We start from the raw sequence: 19,516 nt of genomic DNA, 5'->3' as shown, positions 1-19,516 counted from the left end.
CAGTCTTAATTCTTCAAGCACATCCCTTGCCTGTGTGCTCATATGTACCTATATGCCAGTCTTCGTCAAACTGCATTTTCCAAATATACTGTGTGATCTCACATTTCTGTGCCGTGCACATGCTGGGTGATTCCTTTGTTCTCTGTTAAAAACAAACAAACAAAACTTTTTTTAGCCGGGTGTGATGGTGAAGGCCTTTAATCCCAGCACTCAGGAGGCAGAGGTAGGAGGATCGCATGAGTTAGAGGCCACTCTGAGACTACATAGTGAATTCCAGGTCAGCCTAGGCTACAGTGAGACCTTACCTTGAAAAAACAAAAATAAATAAATACTAACAAACAAGCAAAAAAGTTGTAATGGGGAAATTGGGGTTCTGGGGTAGTACCTGGAACCCCAAGCCCTGAGTTCATATCTGCAAACTAACCAAAAAATTGGCAATTCCAGATTCAAGAGAATGATTTTTAAAATACCACATTTTATTCCGATTTTACAAAGGAATGAAGAAAGGGAAGGCTGAGATGTATGGGGAAAGAAAATGGGGAACCACCCTAAGACTCCAAAGTGAATTCCAGGTCAGCCTGGCCCAGAGTGAAACCCTATCTTAGAAAAAAAGAAAATGGGGAGAAGTATACCACGTGGAGCCCAAAAGCCCATGTAAGGATCTGGGGGGAAAAAACGTGGAAATAAAGAGAAAAGAAAGTTCAAGGAGCTTCTGCCATGTGGGGAGCTGGAGAAGATAAAGAACCCGTGCGAAGAGAAAGGGCGAGGGGGACTCCCAGCTGAGCTTGGGCTAGGCAAGCCCCTACTGGCTGGGCCTGGGCCAGCAGAGGGAAAAACTCACCCACAGTTGGAAGTTCCCAAGTGGTCAGAGAGCCAGAGAGCCTGTCCTCCCTTTGCAAAGGTATTTATAACCTTAGGGTGGTGGGCTGTCTTTTGGTTAGGGCTAGGGGCTATCTCAGAAAGAGATTAGCTCTGTGGGCTGAACTTGACCAACCAGTGTTTAAAACCTACGAAAGACCTCCCTCCCAGGAGGTGTCCTGACTGCTGCAGAAGAACAGTTCTTAGGAACTAGGCAAGAGATAAGAAAAACTTTCCTGCCCTTTTTACCTTCAGGGGTCCTGTCACCCTCACTCTACCCCCCTTCAAAGTGAGTAAACTACCCTTGGGCTTCTGGTAGGAGAGGAAAAAAAATGGCCATTTTGAATTATACCCAGGGCATTCCATTTTTATCAAAGCCTGCTGGCAAGAGAAAATCTTAACCCATTCAGGTCATTAAGAGAGCCCAACTGGGGCTGGAGAGATGATCCACTTACCTGTAAAACCTAATGACCTGGGTTCAGTTCCCCAGTACCCACATAAAGCCAGATGCGCAAAGTGATGCATGTATCTGAAGTTATTTGCAGTGACTGGAGTCCCTGGCACACCCATTTTCTCTGCCTTTGTGTGTGTGTGTGTGTGTACGTGTGTGCACGTGCAAATAAATAAGTAAATAAAAGTTAAAGAGAGAGAGAAGCCGGGAGTGGTAGCTCACGCCTTTAATCCCAGCACTCAGGAGGCAGAGGTAGGAGGATTGCCATGAGTTCAAGGCCACCCTGAGATGACAGAGTTAATTCCAGGTCAGCCTGGACCAGAGTGAGACCCTACCTCAAAAAAACAAAATAAATAAATAAATAAGAGAAAGAGAAAGAGAGCCCAACTGGAGGCTGGAGAAATGGCTTAGTGGTTAAGGTGATTGCCAGCAAAGCAAAAGGACCCAGGTTCAATTCCCTAGTACCCTTCCCATGTAAAGGCAGATGCACAAGGTGGCACCTGTGTTTGCAGTGCATTTGCAGTGACTAGAGGTCCTGGCATGCCCATTCTCTCTCTGAAATAAAATAAATAAATATAAAGAGACAGAGCACAAGTGACCCGCCGCAGGGGAAATGCCTGGCTTCAGATCCTCTAGCTCCAGTTCACCAGAGGGAGGGAGCTATTCAACTCCATCCTGCACTGGCTTTCCCGCTGCCTGTAAGAGGGGACATATGAGCCTGAGAAGTATTCGTGGAAGTCCCAGCTCCTAGCATAGGCTCTAAAAGACAAATCTAATTATAAAGCAACAGACTACTTTTCCTACCTCACCCCAACCCCCACACCTGAACCAAGAGCTCTCCTGTATAGTAACAGGAGTACAAGAGAGAAAGAACTGCACAACTTGGATCTAAAATGTCTGTAGAGAACACAACAAAGGTACTAGAGGAAAGTTTACTCCCTAACACCTACAGCTACAGTAAACAATAGAAACAGCCTAAACCAGGGGTGGTGGCACACGCCTTTAGTCCAAGCACTCAGGAGACAGAGGTAGGAGGATTGCCTTGAGTTCAAGGCCACTCTGAGACTACATAGTGAATTCCAGGTCAGCCTACAGCGAGACCCTACCTTGAAAAACCACAAAAACAAACAAACAAACAAACAACAAAAAAAAAACAAAAAAAAAAAACCTAGCCCCTAGCCAGATAAACAAAATCTCACATTAAAGACTAATTAATTTCATTACTTTTATATATCCAACTTTCTTTCTTGTTATTTTGTTTTGTTTTGTTTTGTTTTTCTAGTTAGGGTCTCGCTCTAGCCCAGACTGACCTGGAACTCACTTTGTAGTCCCTAGCTGGCCTTGAATTCACAGTGACTCTCCTGCTTCTGCCTGCGCTTAAATGTTGGAATTAAAGATATGTACTATCATTCCCAGCCATACACCTGACTTTCTGCAAAAAAAAAAATCAAACTGAACATTAAAAGACAACAAAAGATTGACAAAGCATAGCAAGCATGAGAACCAGGCTCAGAAATGGCAGACAGGACAGAATTATCAGACCAAAAGTTTGAAAATGATGGTCTATATGGCTTTGTGGTGCTTTGAATGAAATGTCCCCCATACACTTATGTGTTGTTTTTTTTTTTAATTATTTGTTTGCAAGTAGAGAGAGAGAGAAAAAAAAAGAGAATGGGCACACCAGGGCATAGTGCCACTGCAAACAAACTCCAGATGCATATGCCACTTTATGCATCTAGCTTTACATGGGTATTGAGGAATCAAACCTGGCTCATTAGGCTTTACAGGCAAATGCCTTAATGGCGGAGCCATCTCTCCAGCCCAACCTTGTGTTTTGAATACTTGGTCTCTAGCTAGTGGCAGTTTGGGAAAGTTGTGGGGCCTTTGGGAGGTGGAGCCTTGCTGGAAGAGGCGAGTTACTGAGGGCTGACCTTGAGGCTTATGTTAGTCCAGCCCACTGGGTGTTCAGATCTACTTCCTTCCTGTTGAAGTGGGAGGTGACCCAGGCTTCCTGCTCAAGCCTGTCATACTTTCCCTGCCATGATAAAACTTCCCTCTGAAACTGTAAGCCAGAAATAAACCTTTTGTAGTCAGGTGTTTTGTCTCAACAATAAGAAAGTAACTGCAACAGGTTTTAATTTCATTAATTAATTAAATTATTTATTTATTTTGAGGTAGGGTCTCACTCTAGCCCAGGCTGACCTGGAATTCACTATGTAGTCTCAGGATGGCCTTGAACTCAGCAATCCTTCCTCTGCCTCCTCTGCTGGGATTAAAGGTGTATACCACCACACCTGGCATACAACAGGTTTTTGTTTCGTTTTGTTTTTTTTTCATTGAAACAACTTTATTTGTGCCTGGTTGGCTTACATGAGGATATTTCAATATTCTTATATTTATTTATTTGAGAGAGAAAAACAGGGAGAAAGAAACAGACTGAGAAAGTGTGGGTATGAGCGCACCAGGGCCTCCAGCCACTGCAAATGAACTCCAGGAAACTAAAACAGGAATTGTGCTGAGGAGATAGCTTAAGGTGCTTGTCTGCAAAGCCTGCCAACCCAGGTATAAAGCTGGACGCAAAGTAGTGCACGCATCTGGTATTCGCTGGCAGCAGCAAGAGACCCTGACATGGCATACAACAGGTTTTATAAGAAAGATGGACAGTATGCAAGAGCAGGTGGTAGGTAATGTAGACAGAGAGATGAAATTCTAAGAAAGAAACAATAGAAATATACTATAATAGAAACAATGCCATTGATGGGCTCATCAATAGATTGAATATAGCTGAGGAAGAAAATCAGAAAGTTTGAAGTATTGTCACTAGAAACTTCCAAAACTTCTGAAATGATAGTACTAGGGAGGCCAAGGCCAGCCTGGGCTTCAGAGTGACTTACAAGTCAGCCTGCTAGAGTGAGACTCTACTCAAAAAAAAAAAAAAGATCAAGACTGGAAGACTGGCTGTGGCAGCCTACACCTTTAATCCCAGTACTCAGAAGGCAGAGGTAGGAGGATCACATGAGTGAGTTTGAGGCCAGCATGGGACTACAGGGTGAATTCCAGATCAGCCTGGGCTAGAGTGAGACCCTATCTCAAGATAGAGAGTGAGAAAGAGGAGAGAGAAAGCAAGCTTCTAAAACTGGGGCGGGGAATGTAGTTCAACTGGAAGAGTGTTTGTTTAGCTTGCATGATGCCCTGTAGGTTCAGTCCCAAGTACTACATGAATCTGGGCATAGTGTGCACACCTATAATCCCAGGCAGGAGTATCAGGAACACAATAGCATCCTTGGCTACATAGTAAGCCTAGTTTGAGGACAGCCTGGGCAACGAGCTCTCAAAAAAAAAAAAAAAAAAAAAAAAAAACTTACCAAAACTGAAATGCAAAGAATAAACTATTTGAAAAAGAACATCCAAGCTGAGTGTGGTGGCGCACACCTTTAATCTCAGCACTCGGGAGGCAGAGGTAGGTGGATCGCCATGAGGCCACCCTGAGACTACATAGTGAATTCCAGATCAGCCTGGACTAGAGCAAAACACCCTACCTCGAAAAACCAAAGTAAAAAAAAAAAAAAAAGAAGAATATCCAAGAGCTGCAGGATGGGATAAGTACCAAAGGTGTAGCATACCACTGTGGAATGCTGTTCTTCAAGCACAACAGCCATTCCCACCTTAATCAGAGCAGCTGCGAGTAGCCAGAGACTCTCAAGAAGATCTACCCTGGGCTGGAGAGATGGCTTAGCAGTTAAACACTTGCCTGTGAAGCCTATGGACCCTGGTTCGAGGCTCAATTCCCAGGACCCATGTTAGCCAGATGAACAAGGGGGTGCACACATCTGGAGTTTGTTTGCAGTGGCTGGAGGCCCTGGCACGCCCATTCTCTCTCTGTGTCTGCCTCTTTCTCTGTCTGTTGCTCTCAAGTAAATAAATAAATAAACAAAAAATTTAAAAAAAAAAAGATCTACCCTTTGTGGGGTGTGGTGGCGCAGACCTTTAATCCCAGAACTTGCAAAGCAGAGGTAGGAGGATCACTTTGAGTTCGAGGCCAGCCTGAGGTTGCATAGTGAATTCCAGGTCAGCCTGGATTAGACTGAAACCCTACCTCAAAAATAATAATAATGATAAAGAAAGAGGAGAAGAGAAGGAGATCTACCCTGTTGACTTCTCTCATAGGAAGGTGTGGGGAGGTCATTAGACCCTCACTCAAGACCTCCTGTACCTCCCTCCCAGCTATAAGTAATTCTGCCCCAGTTGAACAATGGACCCTGAGCCTTGGAAGGTGTGATAGACATATTTCAGTGCTGAGCACTCCTCTGTCACTTCTTTTTTTAAATTTTTTTTCTTGCTGACTTATTATTTATTTATCTGTTTAGGTTTTTGGGTTCTTTGTAGATTCTAGATATTAGGCCTCTGTCAGTTAGATATTCAGTAAATATTTTCTCCCATTCTGTGGGTAATCTATTGGCTCTGCTTATTGTATGTTTGTCTGTGAAGAAACTTTTCATCTTCATGTGGTCCCATTGGTAGAGTGATTGTTTAAGATCCTGTGCTACTGGGGTTTTATTCAGGAAGTCTTTTCCCATTCTTATATCATGGAAAGTTCCTCCTATTTTTTCTTCCAGTAGTAACAAAGTTACCAGTCTTATATTGAGGTCTTTTATCCATTTGGACTTGATTTTTGTGCTTGGCAAGATGCATGGATCAAGTTTAATTTTCCTGCATATGGTGATCCAGTTTGTACAGCACCATTTGTTGAAGATGCTATATTTTTTTCCAGCCTATATCATTAGGCCCTTTGTCAAATATCAAGTACCTGTAGTTACTTGACCCAGAGTCCAGGTCCTCAATTCTGTTCCATTGGTCTATACTCCTGTTTTTATGCCAGTACCATGCTGCTTTTATTACTATGGCTTTGTAATATAGCTTTAGATCAGGTATAGTGATGCCTCCAGAGGTGTTTCTTTTGCTGAGGATATGCTTGGATATCTGAGGCCTTCTGCCTTTCCATATGAATTTTGAGATCATTTTTTCTATCTCTGTGAAGAACAATGTTGGGATTTTGATTGATATTCTATATTGCCTTGGGTAGGATTGCCATTTTCACAATGTTAATTCTGTGGCTGGCCAAACTTAAGGCTTGTTATCATTGTTGTTATCACTTTTGCTTATCTCCACTGATGATTTCTGTCCCATGGAGCTGCATGGCAGCTTTATCCAGCTTTCTGTCAGCTAGTCTACACAGAGAAAGTTTTCAGCTCAGCTCTAGCCGAATTTCTCAGTGACTTTGCAACCCAAGCATGAGGAGTCTTCAGCAATAGGATCTTACCATCTATTCCTGGTGGGAAACCAGGAGCTTTAGCAATGGCCTGTAATTTATTTATTTAAGAGTGACAGACAGATAGAGAAAGAGAGAGAGAGAGAGAGAGTGGGCATGCCAGGGCCTCCAGCCACTGCAAACAAACTCTAGATGCATGCGCCCACTTGTGCATCTGGCTAACGTGGGTCCTAGGGAATCGAACCTGTGTCCTTTGGCCTTGCAGGCAAACACCTTAACCACTAAGCAATCCCTCCAGCCCTGGAAAAGGATTTTAAGGGAACTGCAGAACTTGCATGGCCCCTGCTGCAGGGTGATACATGTAACTGAGGTTCAGTTGTCTGCCCTACAGAATTTGCCAGAATAAGGAATTATAAGAAAACATGAACATGGCATCCTCCATGTTAGCCTCTGATTTAGTAGGTAAGATGGATAGAGGAGAGGATGAGATGGATGCAATGGTATGTCATCCCTTACAGTTCACTGAAGGGGTGGGTGATAGCTCCCACCAGGCCAGCTGCTGTTGAGGAAGGAGCTCTTGTGCAGTGGGAGCCATAACAGCTGTTTCCCTAATGGGATGGCAAAGGTAGCCCACAGTTGAAGACTATGCAGGGAGACTACTGATTTTTTTTTTTTTTTTGTCCATTTATTTTTGTAGACCATTTGGGCTTTTGTGAATGCTGGAGCCAGGTGTGCTTTGGCTCCTAGCAGCATCAGGACCAATGGGTATCAACAGATGGATGTGGCGATAGAATGTACAGGTGAAAAGGCCTGAGCTTGTCCTAGGGGTGATCAATTATTCCACCAAAGTATGTCGTGCACATTTCTTTCCTGGAGTTAGAGATTGTTTGCTAGCCCAGCCCTTTCAGTAGCCAAATGCAACCTATGGAGAGATAACAACCTTTGTTCTGGCCTGAAGTCTGTCAGACCCAGAGTACTTGCTAGAGTTTAGTGGGTGGCCAGTAGGAAAATGCACAGCCCAGATCTTCCTTGGCCCAAGAAATGCTGGACATGATGCCACAAGCCTTTAGTCCCAGCACTTGGGAGGCTGAAGCAGGAGGATGTTGTGAGTTTGAGGTCAGCCTTGGCTAGAGTGAGACCCTCCTTCAAAAAAAAAAAAAGGCCAGGAGGCAGAAGTAGGATTGTCATCCCTGAGACTACATAGTGAATTGCAGGTCATCCTGGGCTAGAGAGAGACCATACCTCAAACCCCCCAAAAAGGGGGGCTGTCAAAACATTATAGACCATTGCTAGGGCCCTTGGTTTCCCACCAGAAATAGATGGTAAGGCCCTATTGCTGAAGAATCCATATATTTGGGCTGTAAGGCCACTGAAAAATCCTGCTGGATCTGAGCTGATAACCTCCTCCATGTAGACCAGCTGACAGAAAGCTGGAAGAAGCCATTCTGCATTGCAGTTCAATGGGAGCAAAAGATACCACCAGTGAAGATACTCAACAGTGGACACTGCAAGCCTTATATTTGGCCAGCCAGGCCAAATGAGCCAACAGGTGCAATAGTGGCATGTCTGTTATGGGGGAAACCAATTGCCCTCTAATTGGACTAGAGGCCCACTCCATGGGAGGTAATACATCCCTGATACTGAAAACTTAAAACAGGGGTAGTCATGAGCCCTAGGGTGTAACATCTACTGCTGTCTGGCTAAATGTATATACTATGCTTATCAAACTGCCCAGTAAGCACTTCTGTTAATGTTCACACCCTTATATTAATGCTACTCTCACTTTTGGTAGAGAATCTTCTCTTTTCAGATGGCAGTGACCTTGGGATGATTCAGAAGGAATCATAGTGACAAAAAGAAATGACCACAGTGCTCAGTACTATAATATCTCTATCACACCTTCCAAGGCTCAGGGTCTAAGGCGGGAGAGGTGGCAGAAAGAATGTAAGAGCCAAAGGAAGGGCAGGACTCCATACAACATGCTCCCTCCAGACACAAAATGGCCTGGATATACATTATCTCACAGTGCCTGACACTACCTGCATAAGACCATCATAAGAGGAGGAAAAGATCATGACAACAAAAGTAAAAGAGAGACTGATTGAGATAGGGAGGGGGTATGATGGAGAATGGAGTTTCAAAGGGGTAAGTGGGGAGAGGGAGAGTATTACCATGAGGTATTTTTTATAATGATGGAAGTTGTTAATAAAATAAATTAAAAATAAATAAAAAATGGGGGACTGGAAAGATGTCTTAGGGGTTAAGGCACTTGCCTGAAAAGCCAAAGGATCCTGGTTCAATTCCCCAGAACCCACATAAGACGGATGCACAAAATGGCACATGCATCTGGAGTTTATTTGCAGTGGTGGGAGGCCCTGACATGTCCATCCTCTCTCTCCCTCCAGCTAAATAAATAAATAAAAATAAAAAAATATGGGGCTGGAGAAATGGCTTAGCGGTTAAGCGCTTGCCTGTGAAGCCTAAGGACCCCGGTTCGAGGCTCGGTTCCCCAGGTCCCACGTTAGCCAGGTGCACAAGGGGGCGCACGCGTCTGGAGTTCGTTTGCAGAGGCTGGAAGCCCTGGCGCGCCCATTCTCTCTCTCTCCCTCTATCTGTCTTTCTCTCTGTGTCTGTCGCTCTCAAATAAAATAAATTAAACAAAAAAAAAATATGGGCTGGAGAGTTAGCTTAGCAGTTAAGGTACTTGCCTACAAAGCCAAAGGACAGTTCAATTCCCCAGAACCCACATAAGCCAGATGCAGAAGGGGGCACATGCATCTGGAGTTTGTTTGCAGTAGCTGCAGGCCCTAACACACCCTCCCCCCTCCCCTCTCTGCCTCTTTCTCACAAATAAATAAATAAAACTATTTTTAAAAATGTATCTGGATTTCATTTGCAGTGGCAGGAGGCCCTGGCATTGTCCATTCTTTCTCTCTTCCTAAATAAATAAATAAAAATTAAAAATAAAAATAGTTGGGCATTGTGGTGCACACCTTGAATCCTAGCACTTGGGAGGGGAGGCAGAGGTAGGTGGATTGCCATGATGTCAAGGCACCCTGAGACTACATAGTAAATTCCAGGTCAGCCTGGACTCAAACAAAACCCTAACTTGAAAAACCAAAATAAATAAGTAAAAATAGGGGTCTGGAGAGATGGCTTAGCAGTTAAGATGTTTGCCTGCAAAGCCAAAGGACCTTAGTTCAATTCCCCAGGATCCATGTAAGCTAGATGCACAAGGTGGCACATGCACCTGGAGTTCCTCTCTCTTTCTATATGCCTGGCTCTTTCTCTCAAATAAAATATATATAAATAAAATATTTTTAAAGATAGGGCTGCAGAGATTGTTCAGTAGCTATGGTCAATTCTCCTAGTACCCACATAAAGCCAGATGCACAAAGTAGCACATGCATCTAGAGTTCATTCGCAGTGGCCCATTCATTTTCTCTCTCTCTCTCTTTTTCTCTCTGTCTGTCTCCTTATAAATAAATAAATAAAATACTTCTAAGAATAAAAAATTTAAAAATAGGGATTCTGGGCATGGTAGCTCACATCTAGGACCCTTGTGAATTCCAGGTCAGCCTGGGCTATAGTAAGACCCTATCTCAAAAAACTGAAAAGACAAAAAAAAAAAAAAAAAATAGGGAGATGCATGACAGCCAACAATGAGGAGGTGGAACAGCTCATGGAGAGTGTAGTGAGCTAACTAAGGTAGTGTCTCCTATCCATGCCATTATACCCAACATGATCTTTTGAGAAAATGATGGAATTTTTTCACACTGTATTGAACCTTGCTAACATTATTTTTAGTACCCCTTAGATGCTGACTCCTGAGACCAACTGGGACTTTCTTGGAATGGACAGTGGTAGGCCCTCAGAGATCCTTGGGGATCTAGGATCTCTGACTTCTATAAAAAGATTTCATTATGTATATGATGTAGTGTTAACCTCTGAGTGTTTCACAGGTTTTGAAAGCATCTGAAAGATGTGCAAAAACACCCAACAAGCGAGCATGGGAAATCAGTTCAAATGGGGTACAATGGTCAGGCACCACTGTGAACTTCTTAGGAACTCCATACTTAAGGCACAGATGGCATGCAACAATGTAAGTGAGAAAAACACTACAATGACTTTGCTATGTAATTGTTAAAAACAGTGTTTAAAAAGTTTGAATGACCCCGAGACTACATAGTGAATTCCAGATCAGCCTGGGTTAGAGTGAAACCCTACTTTGAAAAACAAAATCAAGCAAACAAACAAAAAAGAGTTTGAATGAAGGTCCCCTGGTTGTGAGAAGAAAAAGATAATTCCAAAAGACAAAATTCCAGGCCAGGAATAGGCTACCCCCTCTACAAGTTGTTGACCAGGGAGGATCCTAAGCCCCACACCCAAACAATACAGGCCATTGCCACTGTTATGGTTGCTCACTAAAACTCCATGGTGAGACCCTGTTTCTAAAGATACCACTTGGTTGGGCTGCAGGACATGGAGAAATCAAGGTGAGCCAGCTGGAAGCTTCTTACCCACTGGCTAGCTTTTGTAGTTCAGGAAGGCTTGCTGGTAGAGAACTGTCATCAGTAGTTCCACTCAGCCATGGATCCGTGCATGCTGACTACAGTGATGGTCTGCATGTAACGGGTCCCCCATAGCCTCAAGCTTTTTGTTGTTGTTGTTATTGTTTGGGGGGATTGTTTGTTTGTTTGTTTTGTTTTGTTGAGGTAGGGTTTAGTCCAGGTTGTCCTGGAATTCATCGTGTAGTCTCAGGGTGGCCTCAAACTCATGATGATCCTCCTACCTCTGCTTCCCAAGTGCTGGAAATAAATGCGTAAACCACCACACCCAGTTCAAATGTTTTTGATTAAGCTTCCAGTATAGCCTTGCTGGAAGAGGTTGTTGCTGAAGTGGACCTTGGGGCTGATTAGTCCAGCCATATGAAGAATTCAGAACTAGCTCATTCTTGCTTCTCTCTTAAATAAATAGTCATTAAAAAAAAAAAAAAAGAAATACCCAGGCCTGGTGGCACATGCCTTTATTCCCAGCATTTGGGAGGGAGAGGTAGAAGGATTGCTGTGAGTTCGAGGCCACCCTGAGATGACATAGTGAATTCCAGGTCAGCCTGGGATACAGTGAGACCCTACCTTGAAGAAGCAAAATAGCCGGTCATGGTGGTGCATGCCTTTAATCCCAGCACTTGGGAGGCAGAAGTAGGAGAATCTCCAAGAGTTCAAGGCCACCCTGAGACTACATAGTGAATTCCAGGACAGCCTGAGCTAGAGTGAGACCATACCTAGGAAACCAAAATAAATAAAAAATAAAAATAAAGCAACGTATATTTTGGGCTAAAGAAATGACTTAGTAGTTATGGCATTTGCCTGGAAAGCTAAAGGACCCAGGTTCAGTTCCCTAGTACCCATGTAAAGCCAGATGTACTAGGTGGCACATGCGTCTGGAGTTCATTTGCAGTGGCTAGATGCCCTGGCATGCTCATTCTCTCTATATATATCTGCCTCTCTCTCTCTCTCTCTCTCTCTCTCTCTCTCTCTCTCAGATAAAAATAAATAAATAAAAATAAAAAATATAGCTGGAGGCCTAGAAGGATGGCTTAGCAGTTAAGGCACTTGCCTATGAAGCCTTAAGGACTCTTCAGATCTCAGGTAAGCCAGATGCACAGGGTGACTCAAACATGCAAGGTGACAAGTGCACACAAGGTGGCACACGTTTCTGGAGTCTGATTACGGCGGCTGCAGGTCCTGGTGCATCGATTCTCTCTCTCTCTCTCTCTCATTAAAAAATAAATAAATAAATAAAGCCTGGCATGGTGGCACACACCTTTAATCCCAGCACCTGGGAGGCAGAGGTAGGAGGATTGCCATGAGTTCGAGGCCACTCTGAGACTACATAGGGAATTCCAGGTCAGCCTGGGCCAGAGTGAGAGCCCACGTAAGGCAGATGCACAAGATGGTGCATGTGTCTAGAGTTCATTTGCAGCAGCTGAAGGCCCTGGAGCATTCATTCTCTCTCTCTCTCTCTCTCTCAAACAAATAAAATACATTTTTTAAAAGAGCTTAAAAAAACACACAAAAAAAGATATAGCCTGTTGATGTTCTCTTATAGAAGGTCTAGCAGAAAATAGCAATAAAAGAAAAGCTTGTTCTGTGTTGCAGAGCTCACGAACAGTCCTGATCTTACCCACAAAGAGCAGAGCTAAGTCCCTGGTCACCATTGAGCCACCTGCAATGAGAAACCAGAGAACAGACAGAAAAGCTTCCTTCCACAAGGTTCCTTCCCCACTTCACAGGGGGAGACTAAAGAACATAGAAATAAGTTCCTTGCCTGTGCTGTGAGTTATTGATAGTTTGAGGCTGATTAGAACAGAAATTACAAGAAATTTAAATTACGTAGCTGCCGGCTCATGCCATGTACACTTCTGTAACCTTGTTTGCTTGTAGGAAGAAAGATATAAAAAAACCCTCCTGCCTGAGCTCTGGGCTGGTGACATTACAGAGTGATCTGGGTGCCAGTCTGCTAACTAGCAAGAATAAATCTTCCCGCTGTCTGCATGGCTCTGAGTCTCATTCAGGAAATTCCTGCAACAAAGGGATCTAGTCACTCCTGGCAACATCCTCTCAGTTGTATGTAATTCTGCCCAGCTACATGTGGTCTTGGAAGATGACAAGATATATGGTGTGTGGAAGGTTAAATGAGGGGGAAGGGGCTCCATCTATGTCGCTAAGGGCTAATATTCACCACTGCTGGTGTGAGACTTTTTACTTATTTCTGTAAGTAATCCCTCACCCTTGCTCCTGTAAGTAATCCCAAAAAGCACATTGGTTCACCAAGCTATACTTGGTGAGTCTATTACTTTGCCCGGTATATATACTTTTTTCATCTCCCTAGGAAAAATTCATGCAACACACACATACAATGAGACTAGCAGATGAAGAAACGTTTGAAGCAATGACTGACAGTTGTCCCAAACTAGTCACAGATACCAAACACAGATCCAGAAAGCTCAGAGAACAGTAAGCAGAAAAATGCCAACACACAAACACATACAACATTCATATATATGACACTCAGACTGCAGCCCACCTACCTTTGCCTCCCAAGTGGCATGTACCACCATATCCAGTTCAGTGCTTTTTTGCCTTTGATATTTTTTCTTTTCATTTTAGAGAGAGTGAGATACAGAGAGACAGGCAGAGAGAGAGAGAGAGAGAGAGAGAGATAGAATTGGCATGCAAGGGCCTCAGCCACTGTTAGGCCTTGAGAGGCCTGGGCATGAGGCTTCGCGGAACTTACTGAGCCTAGCTAAAGTGTGGTGACCTGTCTCTGGCCAGCTAGGACTCAGCAAGATGCCTAATGGCTTCTGGCCTGCTACTTCTGTGCAGGAGTTGGAATTATCATTTCAATAGTCACAGTTTACTATTGGCCCTTACCTTTCCCCCATCCTAGAATCCCGGCCTTCATTCCCAACATTATATAGGCAAGTGCTTGTAACAATAAAGTGAGTTCCTGCTTTGACAAGACTCCCAACTCAGTTTGGTTTTTCTCCGGTGACTAGGAGAGGTTCTGAGTCGTCGGATGTTCATCCCTTCTTCCTCAACCCCTTGGGAGGAACCAGCAGGCCTGGTCCCTCCTCAGCACTACCTATCCTATCTGCTGGGGAGGAGCCCGGCAAGCCACTGCAATTGAAGGGTTTTTTTTTTTTTTTTTTTGCAGCTGCTTGCCTGTGAAGCCTAATGATTGGGGTTCAATTCCCTGGTACCCACAAAGTGGTGCATGCATCTTGAGATCATTTGTGGCAGCTAGAGGCTCCAGTGTGCCCATTCTCTCTCTTCTCTGTCTCTCTCCTTGCAGATAAATAAAGAAAAAAGAAAACATCCCAGCACTCAGAAGGCAGAGATAGGAGGATCACCATGAGTTCAAAGCAACCCTGAGAACACATAGTGAACTTCAGGTCAGCCTGAACTAGAGTGAAACCCTACCTTGAAAAAAAATAATACCATTGGATTTCCAAACAGGACCATGCAAGCAAAATATCTACAGCACTAAAGGGGAGAAAAGACCACCAACCTGGACGTTTTTGTTTTGGTTTTTGTTTTTCAAGATAGGGTCTCACTCTAGCTCAGGCTGACTAATTTACTATGTAGTCTCAGGGTGGCCTTGAACTCACAGTGATCCTCCTACCTCTGCCTCCCAAATGCTGGGAGATAAATATATATATTAGAATATTCTGTTGAGATAGGATCTTACTATGTAGCCCATGTTGGCTTTCGAACTCCCGGCAATCCTTCTGCCTCAGTCTCCCGCAGCCTGGGATATGTAGGAATGTACCATATCCAATGAGAAAGAATGAAAACAACCCAAGTAAAACTCAGATCTGTATAAAGTATGATAGAAAGGCAGCCAGGGGCTGGAGAAATAGCTTGGCAGTTAAAGCATTTGCCTGCAAAGCCAAATGTTATGCCCAGATCATGGAGTTCCCAAAGACCACCAAGAGAGCCAGACACGTAGGCAACAGCTTTATTTCAGGCTTAAGCTCAGGCTCCAGACCACCAATGCAGTGGGTCTGTCCAAGAGCCCCGAATGGCATTTGGGAGAAGCTTTTATTGGGTTCAAACAAAGAGAAGGGGAATTTCTAACATGATTGGTTTGAAGGAAAAAAAAAAACAATAGGGGGTCCCCACGCTCTGCCCGGATATGGCGACACCCCAAATCACTCACGAGAAGCGGTCTTGATGCAAACTGCAAGAGGATTTTATTCCAAGCGCGCTGGGGCCCACAGTCGTACACTGCACAGTAGAGGACTGCAGAGCCCCGAATGCAGGAACGGGACAGTTTTTATAGGGTTTCTAACAAAGCCTGTGCATTAGACCAATCATTTTTTTAATATCAGGAGCCCGCAGGGTGTTAGCCAGTCAGTTTGTGCCACCCCATAGTTTCTAAGCCAATTAGTTTAATTTGTTCAAGCCCCTCGTGGACCAATCATTCTCTTATGACCTTGGTGGTCAGCATTTGCACAGGTCCTTGGGTGGGAGTAGCAGAGTGTGGTATCAGCCTCCTATGACCTTGGTGGTCTGAGGCAGGCTGCTACAGCTTATGGTGCGAGCTACTAAGGCTTACAGTGTGGGCTATTAAGGCTTATAGTGTAAGGCTTATAGTGCAGGCTATTTACAGAAACCAAATAAGTAGTTCACTTCATTACTCATTTTCCATCCTTGAGGGCTATCTCATGCCCTTTTTACCTAGTTTTATATTAGGAGCGGGCTCTGATATAATGAGAAGAGGGATTCTTTACTTGCTTCCAACAGAGAGTAAAGCCTGGAGTTTGAGGTATGCAGGGGCCCGCTTAAGCTCCCTTTGGAGCGTGATAGTATTTCTGGGCTTCTGAATTCTTGGGCCTTTCAGGTTGACATTTAGCAAGAATATACACGTTACAAGCTGATTGGTTCCATAGTAGCTGAGGACCATTAAGCAAACTTATCTATAGCCACAGGAATGTATAACATCTACTTGGTCCTTTCTGATTGGCCCATTACAGGGTTATTTCAGGTACTGGGAAGTTTGTGGTTTTTCCAGTAACTGCAAAGTACTGTATCAGTAACTTGGGCCCTGCAGGGAAACAGAAACTTAGGCCTATTAAAGTCTGTCATGGTGTTACTTTGGTTTGGGTTCTTCACCAAAGGACCCTGGGTCTACTGCCCAGAACCCACGTAAGGCAGATGCACAAGGGGCACATGCGCCTGGAGTTTGTTTGCAGTGGCTAGAGGCCCTGGTGTGCCCATTCTCTCTGTGTCTCTCTCTGCTTGCGAAGAAGACAAAGGAGAAGGAGGAGGAAAAGAAGGAGAAGAGGAAGAAGAGGAGGAAGAAGAAAAGGACCCAGCATGGTGGCACACGCCTTTAATCCCAGCACTTGGGAAGCAGAGGTAGGAAGATCACCGTGAGTTTGAGGCCACCTTGAGACTACATAGTAAATTCCAGGTCAGCCTGGACTAGAGTGAGACTCTACCTCAATAAGCAAAAATGAAAACAAAACAAAAGAAGAAGGAGGAGGAAGAAGATAAAGAAGAAAAAGAGGAAGAGCCAACATGGTGGTGCATGCCTCTAATCCCAGCATTTGGGAGGCAGAAGTAGGAAGATCACTGTGAGTTTGAGAACACCCTGAAGACACAGTGAATTCCAGGTCAGCCTGGACTAGAGAGAGACTCTACCTAAAAAAAAAAAAAAAAAAAAAAAAGGAATGATAGAAAGGGAATAAATGGGTCTGGGTGTGGTGGAACACATGTTAATCCCAGCACCTGGGAGGCAGAGGTAGGAGGATTGCCATGAGTTCAGGGTAGCCTGGGACTACAGAGTAAACTCCAGGTCATCTTAAACTAGAATGAGACCTTGCCTTGAAACAAACAAACAAGCACCACATAAAGGGAATAAATGAAGAAAAGATAAGTAATGTATGGTTCCTTGAGACTAGGTGTCTGCATAAGCTTAGAAGACTGATCTGGGAAGTGAAGACCATATCTGGAAATAGAAGAAATGGTCCAAAGATGGGCCGTATAGTGGGTTGTCTCCCACAGACTCATGTGTTTCGAATGCTTGGTCCCTAGTTTGTGGAAATTTGGGAAGGTTGTTGGGCCTTTGGTGAGTGGAGGCTTACTGGAGCAGGTATGTCACTGGGCACAGACCTTAATGTTTATTAGATCAGTCCACTGGGCGTTCACTGGCTAGCTCACTCTTCCAGCTCTCGCCTTGTTGTTGATGTATGAAGATGTGAATTGGCTGCTTGTTCTACTATGCTTTCATTACCACATGAAAACTCACCTGTAACTTGTAAGCCTGAAATAAACCTTTCTCCCATAAACTGCTTCTGGCTGGGTGTTTTGTCCCAGAAATGAGAAAATAACTGCAGTAGGCAGTCTCATTAAATACTTGTTGTTAGGTGGTCAAGGAAAGTAATTCAATAAACAAAGTAGACTATAGCAGAGTGCAATGCTTAATCTCTGGTTGTCAATTTGGCAGGATTTAGAATCATGGAAGGGCTGGGGAGATAGCTAGAGAGTTAAAGGCACTTGCTTCTAAAATCTGCCTGCCTGGGTTCAATTCCCCAATACTCACATAAGGCCAGAGCTCAAAAGTAGACTCATCACGGAACTGGAGAGATGGCTTAGCGCTTAAGCACTTGCCTGTAAAGCCTAAGGACCCCAGTTCAAGACTCGATTCCCCAGGACCCACTTAGCCAGATGCACAAGGGGGTGCACGTGTCTGGAGGCCCTGGAACACCCATTCTCTCTCTCTCTCTGCCTTTCTCTCTTTTTTTTTTTTTTTGTTTTTTTTTTTTTCGAGATAGGGTCTCACTCTAGCCCAGGCTGACCTGGAATTCACTATGGAGTCTCAGGGTGGCCTCGAACTCACGGCAATCCTCCTACCTCTGCCTCCCGAGTGCTGGGATTAAAGGCGTGCGCCACCACGCCCAGCCTCTCTGCCTTTCTCTCTGTGTCTGTTGCTCTCAAATAAATAAATAAATACATGAACAAAAAAAATTTTTTTTTAAGTAGACTCATCACAGAAAAAATCTTTGGAATGGGGCCAGAGAGATGGCTTAGGGGTTAAGGTGCTTGCCTGCACAGCCTAAGGATCCAGGTTAAATTCTCCAGGTCCCATGTAAGCCAGGTACACAGTGGCACATGCATCTGGAGTTCGTCTGCAGTTGCTAGAGGCCCTGGTGTGCCCTTTCTCTCTCTTTCTCCCTCTGTCTGTCTCAAATAAATTAGAAAAAAAAATCTTTGGAATGTCTGTGAGGAATTTTCTAGATTATATTTATTGAGGTGTGAGGACCCAACCTGACTATGGGCCATTTCAGACCCTGCTCATTTGAATGCAAAATGTCCACCATAGCCAGTGTTTGAATACATAATCCCCAGTTGGTGGCACTGTTCAGGAAGTTCATGGAATCTTTTTTGTTTGTTTATTTATTTATTTGGTAGAGAAAGAGGGAAGAAAGGAGAGAGAGAGAGAATGGGCCAGCCAGGGCCTCCAGCCATTGCAAATGAACTCCAGATGTGTGTGCCCCCTTGTGCATCTGGCTAATGTGGGTCCTGGGGAATCAAACCTGGGTCCTTTTGGCTTTGCAGGCAAATGACTTCATCACTAAGCCATCCCTCCAGGCCCCCTTTTTTTGTTATTTTTTAAATGTTTTATTTAATTAATTTACTTATTTGACAGAGAAAGGGGAGAGTGAGAGAGACAGAGAGAAAGAAGGGGGAAGAGAGAGAGAGACAGAGAGAGAGAGAGAGAATGGGTACACCAGGGCCTCCAGCCTCTGCAAACAAACTCCAGATGCATGCACCTCCGTGTGCATCTGGCTTATGTGGGTCCTGGGGAATTGAACCTGGGTCCTTTGGCTTTGCAGGAAAATGCCTTAACCACTAAGTCATTCTTCCAGCCCTTTTGTTATTTTTGAGTAGGGTCTCACTCCAGCTCAGGCTGACCTGGAATTCACTCTGTATGCTCAGGGTGACCTTGAACGGACTTCAATCCTCCTACCTCTGCCTCCTGAGTGCTAGGATTAAAGGCTTGTGCCACCATGTCCAGGAAGTTCATGGAATCTTTAGGAGGTGGAGCCTTGCTGGAGGAAGTATGCCACTAGGGACACGCCTTGACCAGTGTAGTCCAGTTCTTCTCCCCTGCTTACATGAAGTTGTGATGACAGCAGTCTGCTCCTGCCATGCTTACCCTGCCATGATAGAAATGTAAGCTGAGGGCTGGAGAGATGGCTTAGCGGTTAAATACTTGCCTGTGAAGCCTGAGGACCCCAGTTTGAGGCTTGATTCCCCACGACTCACCTTAGCCAGATGCACAAGGGGGCACATGAGTCTGGAACTTGTTTGCAGTGGCTGGAGGTCCTGGCATGCCCATTCTCTCTCTCTTTCTCTACCTGCCTC

This window comes from Jaculus jaculus, chromosome 7 (genome assembly GCF_020740685.1).
Source record: "Jaculus jaculus isolate mJacJac1 chromosome 7, mJacJac1.mat.Y.cur, whole genome shotgun sequence".
NCBI lineage: Eukaryota > Metazoa > Chordata > Mammalia > Rodentia > Dipodidae > Jaculus > Jaculus jaculus.
The sequence above is the reverse complement of the archived record's forward strand: the minus strand, read 5'-3'. Positions refer to the sequence as shown.